This window comes from Macaca fascicularis, chromosome 5, assembly GCF_037993035.2.
Source record: "Macaca fascicularis isolate 582-1 chromosome 5, T2T-MFA8v1.1".
NCBI lineage: Eukaryota > Metazoa > Chordata > Mammalia > Primates > Cercopithecidae > Macaca > Macaca fascicularis.
In genome coordinates, this window is record NC_088379.1 from 56,431,177 (window position 1) to 56,451,222 (window position 20,046).

The window sequence follows — 20,046 nt, forward strand, 5'->3', positions numbered from 1 at the left end:
GAGCCATGAGGACTCTCTTCAGTGGTCCCACCTTTGAGGATCTCCAAGGGTATTAACAGAACACCCTAACTAGGAGAGCATCTGCTGGAGTCATGGGGGTGAGGCAGTCCCAGAGACCCCAGAACTGTATGCTCAGTATGCAACTACAGCCTGGGAGACCTGCAAGCACTTGACTTTAACCAGGGAGCTGCTGCATAGGCTGAACCCAGAAAAGCCATGGAGCCATTGTCCCCACTCCACATCCAGTGTATCTGGAAGTCACAACATCAGAAGAGTCAGAGAAAGAAAAAAAGACAGTGGTAAAGTCAACGAGGGTTATCAAGGTATTCCATAAAAAACGTTTAGGATTTTATGTCCTGAAAGACCTCCAGAAGCAGAGAGAAGCAAACACATTTCCACACTTGAGTTCCTCCTGACTCTCCTAGGTTCCATTACAGCAGAATAAGTGCCAGTGTTCCACCAACCCAGGAACAAGCCCTGCAGGCGCAGTGAGAAGAATCCCAGGAGAAAACTCAGGAATAAAAATGGAGAAAGTGACACTTCAGACTGAAACTACCAGAAACATCCAGAAATGAAGCAGAAAAAAGCAGCCCAGGGACCAAAAAAGCCCTCAGTTCAGTTAATTAAACCATGGAGTGACCAGGAAATCCAGTTTCCTGCAAGAATGGGAATTTCTTGAGCATGAAGTATACAGGGTATCACATAGTATCAAAAACAGTTACCCGGCATTTCAAGCAGAGGGGTATGAAGAAGAGATGGCAGAAATGTCTCCAGATGCTGATAAGCTTGCAGGACTTACACTACACTATTCATGAGGCCAACCAGAGGCTAAGGTGCCAACTCTTGCCATGTCCTTATGGAGAGGCCTGCTGGGCCTGTCCTGCAGACTCTGGCTGAGCAATGGAGGAAAGGAGTACCCAGACACAAGTATCCAGGGAAAGAGTGGGCTAGGGGACTGCTGGCACGAGGGGCCTAAGAGAGTAGTGCGGATAAGCTGGAGGCGCTTGTATTTATTTAGTACAGATTTAATGACAAAGGCCTGGAGCCAACACAACCTGTGGATAGTTAACATTTTCATCCCCAACTTGCAGGGAGCAGTCCTGCACATGGATGACCAAAGGTTGGTTTCCAGACAACATAAGTAAATTGTCTAGATAAGCTTCCCTACATTCACTTGCACCTACTTCTGGCCCTCTGCCTCAGGGTAAGAGAATTAGCTGTCTTCAGCTTTTATTCTCTCCCTAAGCTTTGCAAAACCTCCTGGCCTCTCAAGAAGGTTTGTGTCTTTCCCTATAACTTACAACTTTTCCCACCACCCTGACCAATCTCCTATAGAGGCCCTGCACAAGATTCTGGGATACAGATGGAAGATCAGCATCTTCTCAGGTCCTCCCTGTGCAGATGTGGCTGACCTCACACCTCCTGAGCACCAGCCCAAGGCCTATGACATTCCCATAGCCTTTCAGGAGCTGATATGCACCCCGATACTTGTGATCTACGTAGAAAATCCTCAGGTATCCAAATGGGAGCCCTGGAACATGAAACCACCATGGTCAGTTCCATATATGTATCCTGCCTTTCTCTCAGCAGCCCCAGGCCCCCCACCTCAGTGGTCCATCTCTACTAATCCAGATCCTGAAGACAATTAGAATCTGGATCCTGATTCTATCAGAAAGACTGAAAAATAGCACAATCTGTGTATGTTGGTACATGACTCCTTTCTCTCCTCATCCAGTGCAATGAGAATACATGTGAAATAAATGAATGACTGTGACCTCAGGAAAAAAAAAAAAAAGATTTCATGTCCCGTTGATATTTTATCCTGTTGAGTTTTAGACTCACTTGGGACCTGTTAAAACCCTTTCTTACCTATTTCTCCCTTTTAGAATAGAAATATCTGTCCTGGATATTTCCCAATGTGTTTTAGAAGCATGTAATAACTTTGTTTCACAGATTTATAGCTGGAATCTTCCTCAGGATGAAACATACATTTGAGCTTACCCATATCTGATTTATGTGATATCTAGATGAAATTCCAGACTTTACAGATGATACTCAAAAGAGTTAAGACTTTGGGGGCCATTGAGATAAATGAATGTATTTTGTATACGTTTGAGCTTACCCATATCTGATTTATGTGATATCTAGATGAAATTCCAGACTTTACAGATGATACTCAAAAGAGTTAAGACTTTGGGGGCCATTGAGATAAATGAATGTATTTTGTATGTAGGGAGGGGACATACATTTTGGGGACCAGGGGTAGAATACTACAGTTTAAGTATGTTCCCTCCAAAATTCACACGCTGAAACTTAATGGCCAGTGTAATGGTAGGGCATTTGAGAGATGAACAAGCCATGAGGGCTCCTCCCTCATGAATGGAGTTAAGGCTGTTAGCTTCCTTGTAGCATTAGGCTTTTTGCCCTCCCACCATGGGAGGACAGATCATACCTCTCTCCAGAAGATCAGCAACAAGGAGCCATTTTGGAAACAGAAACCAGATCCCTCACTAGTCAGCACCTTGATCTTGAACTTCACAGCCTCCACAACTGTGAGAAAATTTGTTTTTAAGTTACCCAGTCTATATGTAGTACTATTATAAGAGCACAAATGGACTAAAACACTGAATTATGGGCTGACAAAGAGGCAGGAGAAGCAAGGCGAAGAGCTTGAAAACCTAAGGAGGCATAACTGGTAGAGTCAAGTGGTAGGTGCGGGTGTTAAGTACACAGGAAAACTTGGTCTTCAACACAATATACCCTGAGATAACGAAAAGTAGATGTAAGTTTACACAGGAGTCAAGTGGGGGAGAACTGGCATGGAAGTCGAGCAAGGGACATGGCAATTGGAGAAGGTTGACAGTCATTGCTGAGGTTGGGAAAGAAAAAGATAAGTGATTCATATCCACTTTACTGAACTGTTCTGAACTTTAAAAACAAATACAAAATTGCTACTTTTCTCCATTCCCTAACCTCAATCATTTGTCAAATCTTTCCCTAGATGATTCTGTAACTTTGTAATATTAATAGTATTACATATATAATATTAATAACTGACTATCCAATTCAATTTGAAACTGGAGCCCTCAGGTCATGTTTGAAGTAAACATGGGGTAAGGAGGTGAGCCATAAGAACTTGCCTGGGGTGGGGGGTGAAGTTAAGCATGTTCTCTCCTCCCCACTCTGGGTCTAGTGCTAGCATAGTCAACAGAATGCCCTAGAGGCAAAGAGAAGACTTTTGGTTGCTCAGCCAGATCTCAGTTGCAATAAAATATTTCCACTTCTCTAGTTAGCCATTGCTACTGCCTATCCTGGGAGCCCCATTAGTGAGCTCACTGGAGAGACCTGTAGTACAGTTGCCTGCCATGCCTCACTTGACCCAGAGCTACCTCTGAACTCTCAACCATGCTCTTGCTGCCAGTTGTACTATTGTTCACCCTCTTTCTGGGTAAGTGTTTTCCATAAGAATGTAGAAGCTGGTCGCTTTCCACCAGGAAAAGAGCTGGGCAGCTCCATTCTGTCCCCCTTGTCTTGCATCTTCATGCTTGTAACATTTTTTACAAGATGAACAAGAATAAGCATTCAGTAGTGTGTCCATTATCAACCTAGAACCAAAATTTATGAAAATAAAACTGCGTATGTATTGGGTCAGGGTGAGAGAGGATTATAGAGTGAAGATGGAAGTAAATTCATTAGTTTGGAGGAAGACACTGGTTATAACCAGTGATTATAAAAACCAGAAAAACACTGGTTACAGAAAATATAGGTGTAATGATCACAAGAATTGAATACATGAAGAAAAGGAAACAGTAAGGGTCCATAATGGATGAATGGGTGAAGAACAAGTGGTATACATACACAATGGTTATATATGCACGATGGTGTACTATCCAACCTTTAAAAAGGGAAAAGTCCCATCACTTGCGACAACATAGCAAAATTTCCTCCACTTTCACCTAAGTGAAATAAGCCAGGCAAAGACAGACAAATACCATACCATCTCACTGATACGTAGGATGCAGTAAAATTGAACTGAGAAGTAGAAAGTAGAATCACAGGCCAGGCACAGGGGTTTACACTTGTAATCCCAGCACTTTGGGAAGTCAGGGTGGGCAGATCACTAGAGCCCAGGGTTTCAAAACCAGCCTGGGCAACGTGGTAAAACCCCATTTCTACCAAAAATAACAAAAATTGGCCAGGCATGGTGGCATGTGCCTATAATCCCAGCTACTAGGGTGGCTGAGGTGGGAGAATGGCTTGAACCTGGGAGGTGGAGGTTGCTGCGAGCCAAGATCACACTACTACACTCCAGCCTGGGTGACGGAGATCCTATCTCAAAACAACAACAACAACACACAAACTACAGGTACTAGAGGCTAGGGTTAGGGAGGGAGGGCAAAGAGTCAATCACAGGGTACAATGTTTCAGATAGGAGGAATTGGTTATGACATCTATCGCACAGTAGGACAGCAGGGTGACTATGGTCAGTAATGTATAACGTATTTCAAAATAACTAGTCAACTTCAAATGTCTTACCATATAAAATGATGGGTGAGGTAATGGATATGTTCATTAGCTTGGTTTAATCACGCCACACTGTATACACATACCAAAACATCACATTGTGTCCCATATACACACACTATCAAAAATGATATCAACTAAAAAAATAAGTGAACCAAAAGTGCAGCACCCAAAAAAGGATATGTTCTAAGTAAAACCCTGGCAGGCAGACATGTGCAAAATAATGTATCTGAAAACATAACATTGCAGACATTAAAAACAATGTAGTTTAAAGTGACCTTATTAATGCTAATGCTGTAATATAACTGAAACAAACTAGGATAGGAAGTAGTACTTCTAAACCTTCCTAGGCATCTCATGTGCAGAAACAGGATTGAAATAAGCCAAAAAGTAAGGCTTAATGCATGGCTTCTAAGCTAGCAAAATATTTGACCTATGCAATGGAGAGCAAGAAGAGTGGTAGAAGCGTAGTAAGTGGAATAATGTGAAATGGCTAAAGCGATTCTATACATGTAGTTTGGTTAGGCTTACTGTAACATAGTTGACACCCCATCTGTGTCACCTCAGCCTGCGTGTCTTCACCCAAGGTTCTGTCAGGCAACAATGCAGTTGTGGCAAGTTAATATATACCAGGAAATCAACACCACATTGTAACAACCCTTTAATAATGAGTGATGTACCTCAGCAGATAAATATCCCAGATCCCCTGACTCTCAGGCTGGGACAATTCTGAAGTGTGTATCTACTCTGGCCACCAGACTCTCCCCAGCAGAATTTCCCTTAGTTGTTCTCAGGATGACAAACTTGGTAATGTACCCTTTTAGAAGAACGTATCAGTAAAAGGTTGGGGAGTTGAGACAGAAGGAAAGGCAGCCAATAAACCACTGATGTTTGAAAACCTGCCTCAAGGTCTCATCCTGGGGCTACCCAAATTAAGGCAATTCATTCCAGAAGTGATCTCAGGAATGAGATTTTAGGAAGGCATTCTGGGATAGAATCACTTGCTAGCCAGGTAGTGAAGGGAACCTATTACTGGTAGAAAGCGAGGCAGAACCCTAGCGTGCTCTAGCATCACAAGTACTAAGAGAACTGGGGTGGAAATAGAATGGCACCTAGTATAAGGTTAGAGCAGCATCCCTAGTCTTGAAATATGGTGTCTCCAATCTAAAGCAGCTTACTAGGCCCTGTGCTTCTCTTTACAACAGGCAACATAATACACAATACTTTGTCTTTCATGTTGGAAGGTATAAAGGTATATCCTAGAACACCCCTAGCTACTGGGCCCTAAAAACCTCCCTACGGGGACAAGTCCATGAACTTCCACAGGATCTGTCTACATCTGAGGCACTTGTACGTTACCAAGACCTCCAGCATGCTAGCCATGTTTTGCTTATCCTGTCCAATGTGATGTTCTGTGGGATGTCCAAGTGGTACAGATCTTTTCAGACTACATTATGACAGAAGCAGGAACAGTAACAAAAGGCACAACTGTCCCTGTAGTTTTCTATTGCACATTAATGTGGACCATTTCTTTTCTGGTCAGAAAAAAAGGCAGTTTATCTATGGCTGCCTATCATGTACCTAAGGCTGCCTTACTGTGTTCTAGCAATAACAGCACACCTGGAACAGTAGCTACAATTCAGGCTACTTGACTGCATTTACAGTAGCCTATTCTCATCCTTCAGGGTTTATCTCAGTCCTGCAGGGGCCAGGCTGGTAAATGAAAAGGAGCTGTGATAGGAACCACCAATCTCATGTTATTTGGATCCTTATGAGTGATACTGATTTTAACCAGCCCTTTTCAGTGTAAAAGTTTGAATGTCTTCTACTTGGCCTGTAGGTAATTGCTATTATAGCAGAAAAGGCCAAGAACACTCAAAGTGAGAGGTGTTCCAAGCACCAAGGATGCCCATTCCAATATATTCTGGGACTTGGGAAGTCACCACCAGGCTAGATGCAATGGGCCTATAAGCTGCTGAACTTTGGTCTTGACTATTCATAATCTGGCCATAGTATGTCCCTACTTTATCATGGGGGCCAGGATGACACTATGGATCTCCAATGTCAATGGTACATAGCCAATAAAAGAATTAGGACTATTTCCCTCGTACTATGTTACACTAATGTAACATAGTGTTACATTATGTAATGTATGCTATGTTACACTAACGAATGCACTTCACTCTACCAGTATACCATCCTAATTTATCACTAGGAAGATCATTTAACAACTGGACTGCTATTTGTGGAGGGTTGTGTTCCACCTGCAAACAATAAGGTCTTCAGAGTGGACAGTCAGGAATCGAGCCTAAATCAAGCACCATAGTATTGCCTGCTTTCTTGGACACTTCTGGGACCAGCTGCCTCAGGCTGGCTTCTTCAAAAGCAGATGTTAAGAATTTGGCATGCAGAGTATTTATTCGGGATGAATATTTATGGGAGAGCGAGGCAGCAGGATTGGTCATAGAAGTCAACTATAATAGAGAGCTGAGAACCTTACCCAACTCTAGAGAGTTCTAGAGAATTAACCCATTAGAGTTGTTCCACACTGGGCCAACATGGGTGGGCCTTTACACTTCCAACACAATCAGTCATTACATGAAGAAAGGCATGTTCTTGGGTGAACTGAAAGCAGATAGCTGAAGGCTGTATATGGACAACAGTCCCAGTAGCTGGGCCAAGTCACTCCTCAAAGGGGAATCTGAAATATTCTCAAAGACACCTGGTATGAGCCTTGGTGCCCTTACAGGATGACTCCTTTAAGCATGGGAGAAGAAGTTGCCAAGGCATTTCTGGAATTTCCAACGTATTTACTGGAGGTTGAGTATTGAAGTAGTCAAAAGGCTCAGAGTTGGGCAAGCTAGAATAAATTTAAGACTAGATAATTCATCATGCATTTATGTTCCCTAGGAGTACCTGGAAGATATAACCTTCACCAAGGTAGTAAGTGTATTAGCAGGAGTAGCACTGGCATCTTTGAGATTTTCACCATTGGCTGTCTTACATAGTCCCAGGTTGATGGCAAGACAGTGTTATGAAAACTGGGCTTTCTCATGTATGTGAGTAAGGTAGTCTCCTGGAATAGCAGCAAGAGGGCAGCATTTAGCTGGCAGAAGCTAAGAGGATGTGGTTACTATGAGAGGCAGCAGAGCTGCAATGGCTGTTGGAGCTCCAACCCACAGGATTTCTGGCAATGCCCAATAAACCAATGTTACTAAGGATAAAACAGATGAACAGCCAATGACCTGTATAATCAATGATCAATACAAGAATAGCAAAATGCGAATGTCAGCTGTTCATTTTCTACACTTCGGCAACTTATCAGACATACAGCTTATTAATCAAATGGGCTACCAATACTCTGGACAAAGATTGAAGGACTAACTGTACACTTGCCATGGTGTGGGATCTCTCTAAAGGGTACATAAAGGCGTAACCAGATTAATTGTACCATAGGAAAAGGAAAATATCCAGCTCATTTGAAGGCTGTTAGAGGATCTGAGTGGTAATGGTACAGGACACTCAAAATGCCAACATGACTTCCCTGATAAAGTAGCCAGAAAACATACTCAAAAACCTCCCTAAATGGATCCGATTCAATCTATTTCAGAAATACCAGCAGACTTTGTTTATGGAACTGGCAAACTGACTCTTCAGAAGTAATGGAAGACGATATATCCATTAAAAATGAAACAATCCAACTGTTTTTCTGTGCTGCTTTCTCTATAAACGTTTTAAATCCTTCTTTACCTTGCTGCTCTGTGACCAGTTTTGCAAATTCTCTAAAAACTACACCATATGTGGTCCTCTTGTTTCCAGTGGGGTTAAAGAGGAGGGACCCAGGAGATTAGTGGGTGACTAGTCCCCCATTTCTTCACAGCCTCAGCTGTGTATTGAACAGATAAATTGAATGCCATTAGTGTCTCAGCAGATATTAAAATAACTCTTTTGGGAGAAATAAGACTTTTCCCACTTCCTGTTTTCTGTTGGAGACTTTTGTTCAATAGTGGTCACTTTCAATCACATAGCATTCACTGAAATGTGACCCAAATGAAGATGTAGATTAATTCCTGGGGCCAATTTTTAGAAATAAGACAATGATTTCCTGACTAACCTTTGTTTATATAATTTGTGACCTTAAATAACTAATACTAGTCCTTCAGTGATTCTTGTTCTGAGGCTGATTTCTCACTTCTAATTCTAATTAAGACTTTACTGCAATAAAAATGTATCATAGTGATACTTTTAGAGATGGAAAATAAGCAGGGAGTTACCTTTTGTAGTTGTCTTTAAATGTTAAGACAATATTACTTTCGATAAATCCAACATCCCTTCACAATGAAGGCTCTCAAGGCACTGAAGGAAGAGACCTCAAAAAAGCCATTATGACACACCCACAGCCAAACTGAATGAGAAAAAGCTGAAAGTATTCTCCTTGAGAATCAGGAGGCAACAAAGATGCCCACACACTTACCACTTCTACTTGGCATAGTACTAGAAGTCCTGGGCAGAGTAATCAGGCAAGAGAAAGAAATAAAGAGTATCCAAATAAGAAAAGAGGAAGTCAGATTCTCTTCACTGACAATATGGTTCTCTACCTGGAAAACCCTAAGGATTCTGACAAAAGACTTCTAGACCTAAGTGACTTCAGTAAATTCTCAGATTCCAAAAAAGAAAAAAAAAAAAAATGTGTAACAATCAGTAGCATTTCTATACAGCAGTAATATTTAAGCTGAGAGCTAAATCAAAAATACAATCCCATTTACAATATATACATACAAAAAAAGATACTAGAATACACCTAAACATGGAGGCAAAAGATCTAAGGAAAACTACAAAACACTGCTGAAAGAAATCATAGATGACACAGATGGAAAAACATTCCATGCTCATGGATTGGAAGATGGCCATACTGTCCAAGCAGTCTGCAGATTCAATGCTATTCCTATCAAACCACCAACATTTTTCACAGATTCAGAAAAACCTATTCAAAGTTGCATACAACTAAAACAGAGCTTGAATTGCCAAAGCAATCCTAAGCAAAAAGAACTAAGCCAGAAGCATCACACTACCCAACTTCAAGCTATACTACAAAGCTATAGTCACCAAAACAGCATGGTACTGACACAGAAACAGACACATAGACCAATGGAACAGATTTGAGAACCCAGAAATAAAGCTATACATCTACAGCTATTTGATCTTTGACAAAGCCAACAAAAATAAGCAATGGGAAAGGACTCCCTACTCAATAAATGGTGTTGGGATAGTTGGTTAGCCATATATAGAAGAATGAAACTGGACCCCCACCCTCTACCACATATAAAAATTAGCTCAACATGGATTAAACATTTAAACATAAGATCTCAAACTATAAGAATCCTAGTGAAAATATAGGAAATACCATTCTGGACATAGGCTCTGACAAAGATTTCACGATGACTCCAAAAGTAATTGCCAACAAAAACAAAAATTGACAAGCAGGACCTAAATTAAACAAGAACTTCTGCACAGCAAAAGAAACTGAGCAGAGAGAACCTACAGAAAGGGAGAAAGTGTTTGAAAACTATGCAGATTAGACCTTTGTCAAAGCAAAGCCTAAGAAACTTTAATCAATATGCAAAAATAACCTCATAAAATGTAGGCAAAAGACAGACTTCTCGAAAACCACACAAGTGTCCAAGTACCCACATAAAAAGTGTTCAAAATCCCTTATCAAATATAAATGCACATCAAAATCACAATGAAATACCATCTCAGTCAGAATGGCTATTAAGTCACTAACAGATGTTGGCAAGGTTACAAAGACAAGGGAATGTTTATACACTGTTGATGGGAATGTAAATTAGTTCAGACACTAAGGGAAGCTGTTTGCAGATTTCTCAAAGAACTTAGAACTATCATTTGACACAGCAATTCCATTACTGGATATATATCCAAAAGAAATTCTACCAAAAAGACACATGCACCCATATGTTCATCACTGCACTATTTACAGTAACAAAGAAATGGAGTCAATCTAGGTGCTCCCCAGTAGTGGCTTGTATAAAGAAAATATGGTACATGTATACCACAGAATACTTTGCAGTCATTAAAAACAAAATCAGGTCCTTTACAGCAGAATGTGTACAGTCAGAGGCCATTATCCTGAGCAAATTAATGCAGGAACAGAACAAGTATCACATATTCTCCCTTGTAAGTGGGTGCTAAACATTGGGTATTCATGGACATAAAGATGGCAACAATAGATGCTAGGGATGAAAAGAAAGGGGAGGGAGGGAAGGAAAGAGGGGGGCAAGAGCTGAAAAGCAACTGGGCCCGATGCTTATTGCCTAAGCGATGGGCTCAGTCATACCCCAAACCTCAGTATCACACAATCTATCCAGGTAACAAAACTACACATATATCCTCTGAATCTAAAGTTACTTTTAAAATGGTAAGCTTATAGTATGATTATAGTTCTACAAATACTATTTAACATAGTAAAAATATGAGTATGCTTTGTTATAATGTGCTGATGTTGACAAGACTATTCAATATTTCTTTATTATAAGTAGCCTACAGAAATACCAATAGTTGTTGCCATTATTGTATATATTCCTAAATTTAGTCCTGTGAGTTTAAGAGCCAGTAAAACATAAAAGCTGTGTCTTACAGATGTGTCAACTTGGTCTGACCTTTCCATATTTGCTCAGCCCTACCTGCCTCTTGGCCCTTGGCTGCTTGCTCAGTGGGGAACCCCAGCCTCAACCATCACCCCCCCACACCACCACCCCCCATCATCTCTGGCTTTGCCAGAAACCGATGCTTCCCCAAGGAAGATGACTGTACTCTGGCACTGTCTCCATGGTCCAGATGTGATAGGCGACAGCCACCTCAAAGTCAGTCTCAGCTGCAGAGAGCTGGTGGCGATAGAGCCTACATCTGATATCTGAGCAAGGTAGCCTAGAGAGGCCCAACCATCACAGATACTGACGAGCAATACTAGCTCTGGAACTCTCTACCACATTAGTGAAAGCTTTGTGGTGCCCAGACCACAGCTGACTTCTCTAATTCTGCCTTTTTCACCTCTCTTCCATAGGCAGCCTTTCCTTATAGACAACCTCATACCTCAAACTCTTATTTCAGCAAGGACATTTTTTTCATGGAGCTAAGGCTGAGAGATGCATACTGTACGATCAAAGAGAACATGCCCCATTTGGTAGCAACCCCTTTATGCTTTCCTTCTTTCCACAACTCAAAGAAAGCAAAAAGCAGGACAGAAAGCACAAAGACAGTAGGTTGACACTCATGACTTATAGTGTTTCTAGTTAGAGAACATTGTCAGACTGGATTTTTAAGTGCCATTTATGTTTCCAATTTCTTTTTTTTTTTTTTTTTTTTTGAGACGGAGTCTCGCTCTGTCGCCCAGGCTGGAGTGCAGTGGCAGCGATCTCGGCTCACTGCAAACTCCGCCTCTCGGGTTCACGCCATTCTCCTGCCCCAGCCTCCCAAGTAGCTGGGACTACAGGCACCCGCCACCACGCCCAGCTAATTTTTTGTGTTTTTAGTAGAGACGGGGTTTCACCGTGTTAGCCAAGATAGTCTCGATCTCCTGACCTCGTGATCCGCCCACCTCGGCCTCCCAAAGTGCTGGGATTACAGGCGTGAGCCACCGTGCCCGGCCCCTCTGATTTCTTAAGTATATCACTTGGAGTAAGAAGATAAGAGAACAGATACTAATAGTGTATCAAAAGAGCTGGTAGAGTTATCAAAACGATTATCTGAAATAAACTCATCAACTAATTTTGGCAAATATTAATTCATCAGAAACAAGCTTCTATGAACCTAATAACCTTAACGTGTATGTGAAAGTTCACAACTGCAAGGAGAAATTTAGCAGGCCAAGACAGCAGTGTTCCCCTCCAAATATTTAGTGTTTTTATTTGACCTGCACAGGAAGCAAGCAGCTGAGTGTCTTCTGGTAACTGAGCAGCTGCAGTCATGTAACTCTTTCCTGCCTCACTTTAATTCCCTCACTCTTGCAGTCCTGGGTTTGTAGACTCCTTTCCCCAGTACAGAGATGCTTCTGTATTTTGCTTCAGGATCCGTCTTCTAGGAATCCCAGGTACACAATCACAGCAGGTACATTTACTATGTTATAAGGTCCCTTTGAAAAAGAGACAAAACTTTCTTCATGTTTTCTGTCCTGAGATTTTTGTTCGGTAGTAAACAGTCACTACCAGTCACATAGCATTCACTGAAATGTGACCCAACTGAAGATGTAGATCAATTCCTAAAGCTAATTTTGAGTGTCGTAGTATAAGAAAATTCCTTGAAAATAAAGGGATTTTCCAAATAACCACTTTTTCTATAATTTGTGACCTTAAAGGGCTTACACTGGTCCTCAGAGATCCTTGTTCTGATACTGCTTTAGTTTTCTGTTTATTCTAACTCATCAGTGAAAGTGAGTATGCTTTGTTAGAATGTGCTAATGTCAAGGCTTGATATGACTATCAAGAGACAATTAGCCTAGAATATTCATAGTTACAGCCATTATCAAAAGTTTTATGTATATACATATACATATGTGTATATATATATACACACACACATATATATAGGCCTGTGAGCTTTGTAAAAGTTATGCTTTGAGAAGATGTCAATTTTTATGCATCTTCAAAGTCAGTTTAGCCCTCCCTGCCTCTCAGCTGCTTGCTCAGTGGGGAGCCCTGGCCCCAACCATCATCTAACTAAGGTTATATGCCTCCTTTACCACTGGGACTCTTGGAGACCATACACCGTGGGGTGTGAGAGCTGACTTTTTCAACAGCTGCTTGGAAGGCACAAGTCACAACTATCTGGACATGCAGGGGATTTAATGCACAGGGGAAGGAGGACTAGGATGCTGGCAATTAGATTCTGTGCCCTCCACCCCTCAGGCTGGCCACAAGAGCCATAATACTTGACAGCCACTGGTGTAGATATGCAAAAGGATACCAGTCCTTGCACCTCAAACTCCATGTAAGCGATGACTGAGAGCCCAAGCTGTGAGAGAGTTCCCCCACGATCAAGGAGAACATAGTCCTTTTGGTAGCAGCCCCTTACTGCTTTCCCTCTTTCCGCAACTTGAGGAATACAGTTGAAGCACAAAAATAGAACAGAAGGCACGAAACAGTGGATTGACACTTGTGATTTCTAATCTTTTGAAGACAGGGTCTCGCTCTGTCACCCAGGCTAGAGTGGAGTGGCCCGATCTCGGCTCACCGCAGCCTCCACCTCCTGCACATTGGCCAAAACCACAGTTACTTTTGCAACCCAATAGGAACCTTAAGTAGTACACGGAAGTTCACAACTGCAAGAATTTCCAGTCTACTACACTGCAGTGTTCTCCAGCAGATGTTGTTACATTGTTTTTACTTGGCCTACAGAGGAAGCAAGCAGCTGTGTGTTTTCTGGTAAAGTGGTGCGCAGCTGAAGTCACCACAGTTTTCCTGCCTTACTTCATTCTCTTACTCTGGCTGTCTTGTATACTGCCTTCCTCAATAGGTTATACAAATGCATGTAAGCTTTCTCAAGATCTTCCAGAGATCCCAGGTAAGTAATCTCAAACACTCAAGTCCTGTTTCTAAGCAATAATGAGGTTGCACTCTTAGCAATAATATTCCATGCACTACTATGTGCCCGCTAAACCCAATAAGCAACCTATCGAACACTGACAGAGTCAGGCCAGCATGAGCCCAGGCACCGAGGTACAGTGAACTGTAAATCCCTGCCTGCAGTTTGAACTCAAATGCGGAGACAAACAGGCAAAAGCACTAGGAAGGAAACAAAGTAGAATGTGGAGTGGGTTTGTGATAGCAAAAGCAGCAGTCCTGTTTTCATTAAGGTTGCCAGTGCATACAGCACTGCTTTGATTTGCACTAATCTGCCATTGACTAACTGAGATTGTTGTGAAAATGGCCCAATTTTCCCAGAGAACTGATATCTACATTTTTTTTTGAATAGATATAAAAATTGACCCTTTAGTCTTAAAGCTTGAGAAACTTACCTTTGTCTTGTCTGAGTTCCCTCCTTAGGAAACCAACTGTCAGACAAGGAAAGTGAGTTCCTACAAAAGGATGTCTTCCCACTGACATCACTTGGGGTACAGTCTGTCTTCCCTGGCAATACTCATTGCCTCAGTTATTGGCTTTCTGTGTGGCAAGCAACCAGACCTAGGCGGAACCCCTGGCATTCAGCAACAGTTGCATAACCACATTTTGTAACACAGACTTCCTTTATCCTTATTTTACTTGGGGCACTCAGCTTTTGTGCACACAGGTGGTATTTGTAGAGTCTACATGTACAGGTTAAGCTTTAGACCACAAGAACAAGTAAGCAGCTTTTGCCACTACTTTTCAGTGTAAAATGTCCATGGTATAGAACATATATACAGTTGTATTAGAATGTGGGTTGAGACTAATGTATATGAATTACTCATTAGAGTCATTCATTATCCAGTCACAAAATAAATTCTTACAGATCCCTAAACAAAAGCTCAGGTTCTTTGGCTATCCTAGTAGTTTCCTTCCAGCATGTAATAGGTCCAGTATCATATTGAGATATTTTGTTCTGCCACAGGGTCAAGAGAATGCCCAATTAGGTCAAGCTTGCAAGTTTTGGCCCACAGAAATAGTTTTTCTGCCATTCTTCCTGAAGCACATATACCTTCTGGAAAAAGATAGTTTATTCCATGTGAAGTGATTTCCCATACATTATCTTGCTCAACTGTCTTGTAGATGAGATATGATGACTGACAAAGATCAGGAAACAGGTTCAGAGAAAGAAACAGACTCCTTCTCAAGCTAGTAGGCCCACTCTTCTTATTGTGACATTGCTTACACAAGGAAGAAAAAGATACTTGCACACACATGTTTATAGCAGCATACTTGTGGAACCAACCCAAATGCCCATCAACAAGTGGATAAAGAAACTGTAGCATACACACACACACACGTATATGTGTATATATACACGTACATATTCACGTGTATATATACATGTATACATATACACATGTATACACATACACATATATATACACGTGTATATACATATGTACACGTATATATACACGTGTGTATATATGTGTATATATGTATACACACACATACACCATGGAATACTACTCAGCCATAAAAAGGAATGAATTAATGGCATTCACAGCAACCTGGATGGGATTGGAGACTGTTCTAAGTGAATTCAGGAATGGAAACATCGTATGTTCTCATAAGTGGGAGCTAAGCTGTAAGTGTAACAATGACACAATGGACGTTAGGGACTCGGGGAAAAGATGGGAAGGGGTGAGGGATAAGACTACAAATCAGGTTCAGTGTGTATTGCTCGGGTGGTGGGCGCACCAAAATCTCACAAATCACCACTAAAGAACTTACTCATAACCAAATACCACCAGTTCCCCAAAAACCTATGGAAATTAAAAATTTTTAAGAAATACAAAAAGAGGAAGAATTTCCAATTATAGTATTTTCATGAAGAAATGCAGGCAACAGCCAATAGGCTAAGTATTTGTATTGACAAATGAACTACTGAGAAACATACCATTTTATGTCACATATTTACACCAACTGGAAATACTCCAAGGAAAAGATACTTAAACCCCTAGGTTATAGATTCTACTTATTACAGATACAAAGGTAAATAGCTGTGTATTTCATCACACCTAATCCACAAGGACTAGGGCTTGAAATCAAGTTACACCACCTGGGCAAGACATTGGTTTGTGCCATCACTTCTCAGCCCAAACCTGTCAGGCATCAATCCTGCCTCCTTGCCTGAACTTTTGGAACATGGAATTTGAGCGTTCATGGGCATTGCTGACAGGAACTTGAAATATCCTAGGGTCAGCCTGCTTTCAACTTCTATTAAGTGAGAAACTATGCTTCAAGAATTTCATTATCAAGTAATCAATTTTCCTCATCCTCTTATCAAAAGGGTCCACATATGTAAGTGAATCCAAGTTTAGGTTGTTCAGGAATTTATAAGCTTGTCAGAAAAAAATATTTTGGGATTAGGAGAGAGACAAACTTGTATCCCAAATGCTGAGGACACTATTTCCAATTCGAAAGCATCTTACCTAGGCTCTATGGTTTCAGCAGCCATAAAAATGTCTCTCTGGCCCCAGCTTGGGGAAAAATAATTGACAACTCGAGCTAGTTCACTATGAATCTCTCTTAAGTGGAGCGACACATGGCCCGAGAATGTATACTGATCTCTCAGCAGGGACCGGTGGTCTAGTCGTCTGGTCAGTAGCCTGGATGGAAAGGACTAGAAAGAGATGAGAAAGTCTATAGGACATGCATGTGAAAGACCTGTAGATTTCATGTCAGATGCTAACACCCACTACAGAGCACTAATCCCGGAAGACTCAGTGAACAACCAGAAAAAATTGCCTTTCCAGTTGTCAGCCAATGTTTGTCAGACAATGGGAAAATGACAGTGACCATGGTGGCTGAGATTGAGGCCACATAGGTACCCAACATTGGACTGTATTTCCTGGAGACAACCTAGCTACTGCTACTGCTGAATGCCAAACCTGTCAAGAGACAAATGTTGAATCCCAGTATAGCACTATTTAAGAAGACTTGCCACTTGGCAAGTTGACTACATTGAGCTGCTTCCATTCACAGAAATATGTTTTGGTAAAGGTTTGTCTTTCCTGCTTGCATATTCTTAACCACAACCACTGTCTTGAGACATTTACACTGCATCATTCACAGATGTGGAATTATACCCAGCAAAGGAATGGACTGAGGTCATAGAAGTTACAGAGTAGGCCCCTGTTCATGAGGTCAGCTGGTCATATTAACACCATTCAGAAGCAGGTAGCCTCACTGTTGGAAGAGCCTTCAGAAAGCACAGCAGAAGCACTAAATCTACGTAACATGCTAAACGTGTGGAGTGCCGTAGTTCATGATGCAGCAGTATATTACAGAAGCACCTATAGAGCCCTATATCCCCAGTGGGAAGACAGCACAGGTGCAGTGTGTTCCCCTACAGGCACCTGAACCCTGTTAAACTCTTCCATTCTAATAAGCTGTTCTGATGCAGGGCCCAACATTTAGAAGAATGACCCCAGCTCTGAATGAGCCACTGGTCACTTAGAGTCTTCCTCATGGCAGGCTTAAGTGACCAATCAGTAAAAGGTTATGCTATCTTACACTGTGAGAGCAGTAACAATATGGATGAAACCCAGGTGATACACTTCAGTATCTCCTCATACTTTTCTTGCCCTATTGTAACCCCAACATTCAGCAGCCCTGTCTTGAGAAGCACATGATCACTAGGGTGCAGACACTAAGATGAAGGTTTGGGTCACACCACCAGGTAAGCACTAAACCTCAGCTAAAGGCAAAGAATGCAGGGTAGATGGTGCAGGAGGCAGAAGATGAGTATCTGTTGTGACCCCAGATCAGCTTCAGTGGCAGGAGCTTTATTTCATCTCAGCAGTATCCTGTTGAAATTCTTCTCAGGAAGGGCATCCTATAGAACAAGGAGTCACTGTGAACTTTTCAAAGTAGTAAGTCTGCACAACAAGGGCCAATGGTAGGGGCGATTAGAATGCTATACTTCCACTACCTCATTCTGCCTGAACACAACCAGGGTGCTAAGACAGCCCCATTTAGGACACTCGTGACTCCTCTGATGGGCAATTTGGGCTCTGGTATTTGTTGTCAGCCTTCCCAGAACACTTAGTATTGCACCTCAGTCTAAGGTACTTCCTAACCAACATCTTTCTTCTCTCCCTAACAAGGCCAGACCTACACTGTGGTCTGATCTTCTCCCAGACTCTTCTAGCTCCTTCCTCAATTTCCCTCACAGCGCTTTCTTCCTACCTCCAGATCACTTGAACATCTAATCCCACCCTGACAGCTACACATAAGATGACAAAAGCCAGCATAGAGTAGTTTCAAATGAAACTTAATCCTCTAATTCAGATGTGGTAGTAATCTTACATATCCCTGTAGACACAGACCACTCCATTCAGAGGAAATAGAGTAGCAAAAAATACCATCTAAGTCAGGAGAGGTGACTAGGCCCATTCCTGCATTACCCTAACTATGGTTATTAACTTTATTCCATATCGATGTGATATCTGAGGTATATGGATCCTCCCTTCTAAAGCTCAGTCCCTACTCCTACTACCAGTATTTCAAAGTGTGTCAAGTTGTCACCTCTCGTTTGCTCTGGACCAATTTTGGATTCCTAGTTATGGTTTTATGTTGCACTACAAGCGATATCTTTTAACTCTTGACCCAAGTGAACTTGTGACTTGCCTGGGCAAGGCTCTCTTATGGCTCCCATTGATGTCTCACAAAGCAGCTCATCAATGAGAATCCAAAATTAAGTGGCCCAAGGAACCCAGGCTGACCAGTGAGGCCAGAATTCATTTATTTTGATTGGAGGCTCACTGGATTTACTGACTCACTAGGATCCAGGCAACTCACTAGCACAAGGGTTTGTTATTAACCATGACACCATTGAGCTAGTCCTTCATTTTGTATTTTATTTAATTTAAAACCTCTTCTTTGCTTTAACTAGCATCATTTCTGGACAGCAGTCCTACATATGGTGGGGGATACCTAACTTTTTAAAGCTTGCATTAGTCATGACTTTAAGAGCACTATCTTGCCTTTATAAAGTGGCATATATGCTAGTTTTATTATGAACAAGATAGCCACATGGGTATGGAATAATTTCCATTATTATATTGGCCTTGGCATAAGCTTTCCGGCTCCCTTTAGGAAACTACCTTGTCCCATTTTAAAGTGCATAGTCTGAAAAACTTGAATTATTCAATTCACTCTAACTTCAAGTTTATTAACTGGTGGTTAGTTTTAACCTTGCAAATAGAGGAAACCCATTTACTCTAATACCTACATTAGTGATGCATTGGGCTATAACTTTTAGGATTCTTTGGTCTGCAAGTGACAAACACCTAACTACACTAGCTTAAGTAAAAAGAAGTCATTGGCTCACAAACAGCAATACCTATATCATAAGTGGGCCCACAAATATATCAGAAAGCCGAACTTCATTTTTGAGTAGGCTAACCAACAGTAAATGACCAGGTGTTTGGTTTTGTGTGTGTGTGTGTGTGTGTGTGTGTGTTTTTTAACACTATTCCTTGATTGTAATCACATAAGGCAACATGACAGGTTAGGGAATAAATATTCAAAGCTGGTTGAGTTAGACTAGTCCAAGTAAGGCTGGTTCGACAGGCTCAGTTTTCTCCAAGAACCAGATTTTCTTGTGTCCTCTACCTTCCCTGGTATCAGATTCATTCTCACGGTCCACATAGGAGCCTAATACCACCCCTCCTGACTGGGAATTTCATACTCTTATGAGGGCCAGTGCTCCATAATGCATTATTTTGCAAATATTTCTTCCAAAAGCTGTTCTGGAACAGATGTCAGTTTTAGCACCTATTGAGTTTTAATAGCATGCCCATCTAGATAGCATGTCCTTCCTTGAACTAGTCAT

At 41.5% G+C, this 20,046-nt stretch overlaps 1 long non-coding RNA gene and 1 pseudogene across 1 annotated transcript in view; one reads left to right on the forward strand and one right to left on the reverse strand.

Moving 5' to 3' along the window:
- The window catches only part of LOC135970923 (uncharacterized), a 72,906-nt gene extending 58,194 nt beyond the window's left edge, over nt 1-14,712 (reverse strand). The window contains exon 1 of the long non-coding RNA XR_010586844.2: nt 14,555-14,712. This is a non-coding gene — a long non-coding RNA (uncharacterized lncRNA). The remainder of the gene's footprint in view (nt 1-14,554) is intronic.
- Nucleotides 525-1,649, forward strand: LOC123573467 (putative uncharacterized protein MSANTD5; annotated as a pseudogene).
- Nucleotides 14,713-20,046: the final 5,334 nt, after the last annotated feature.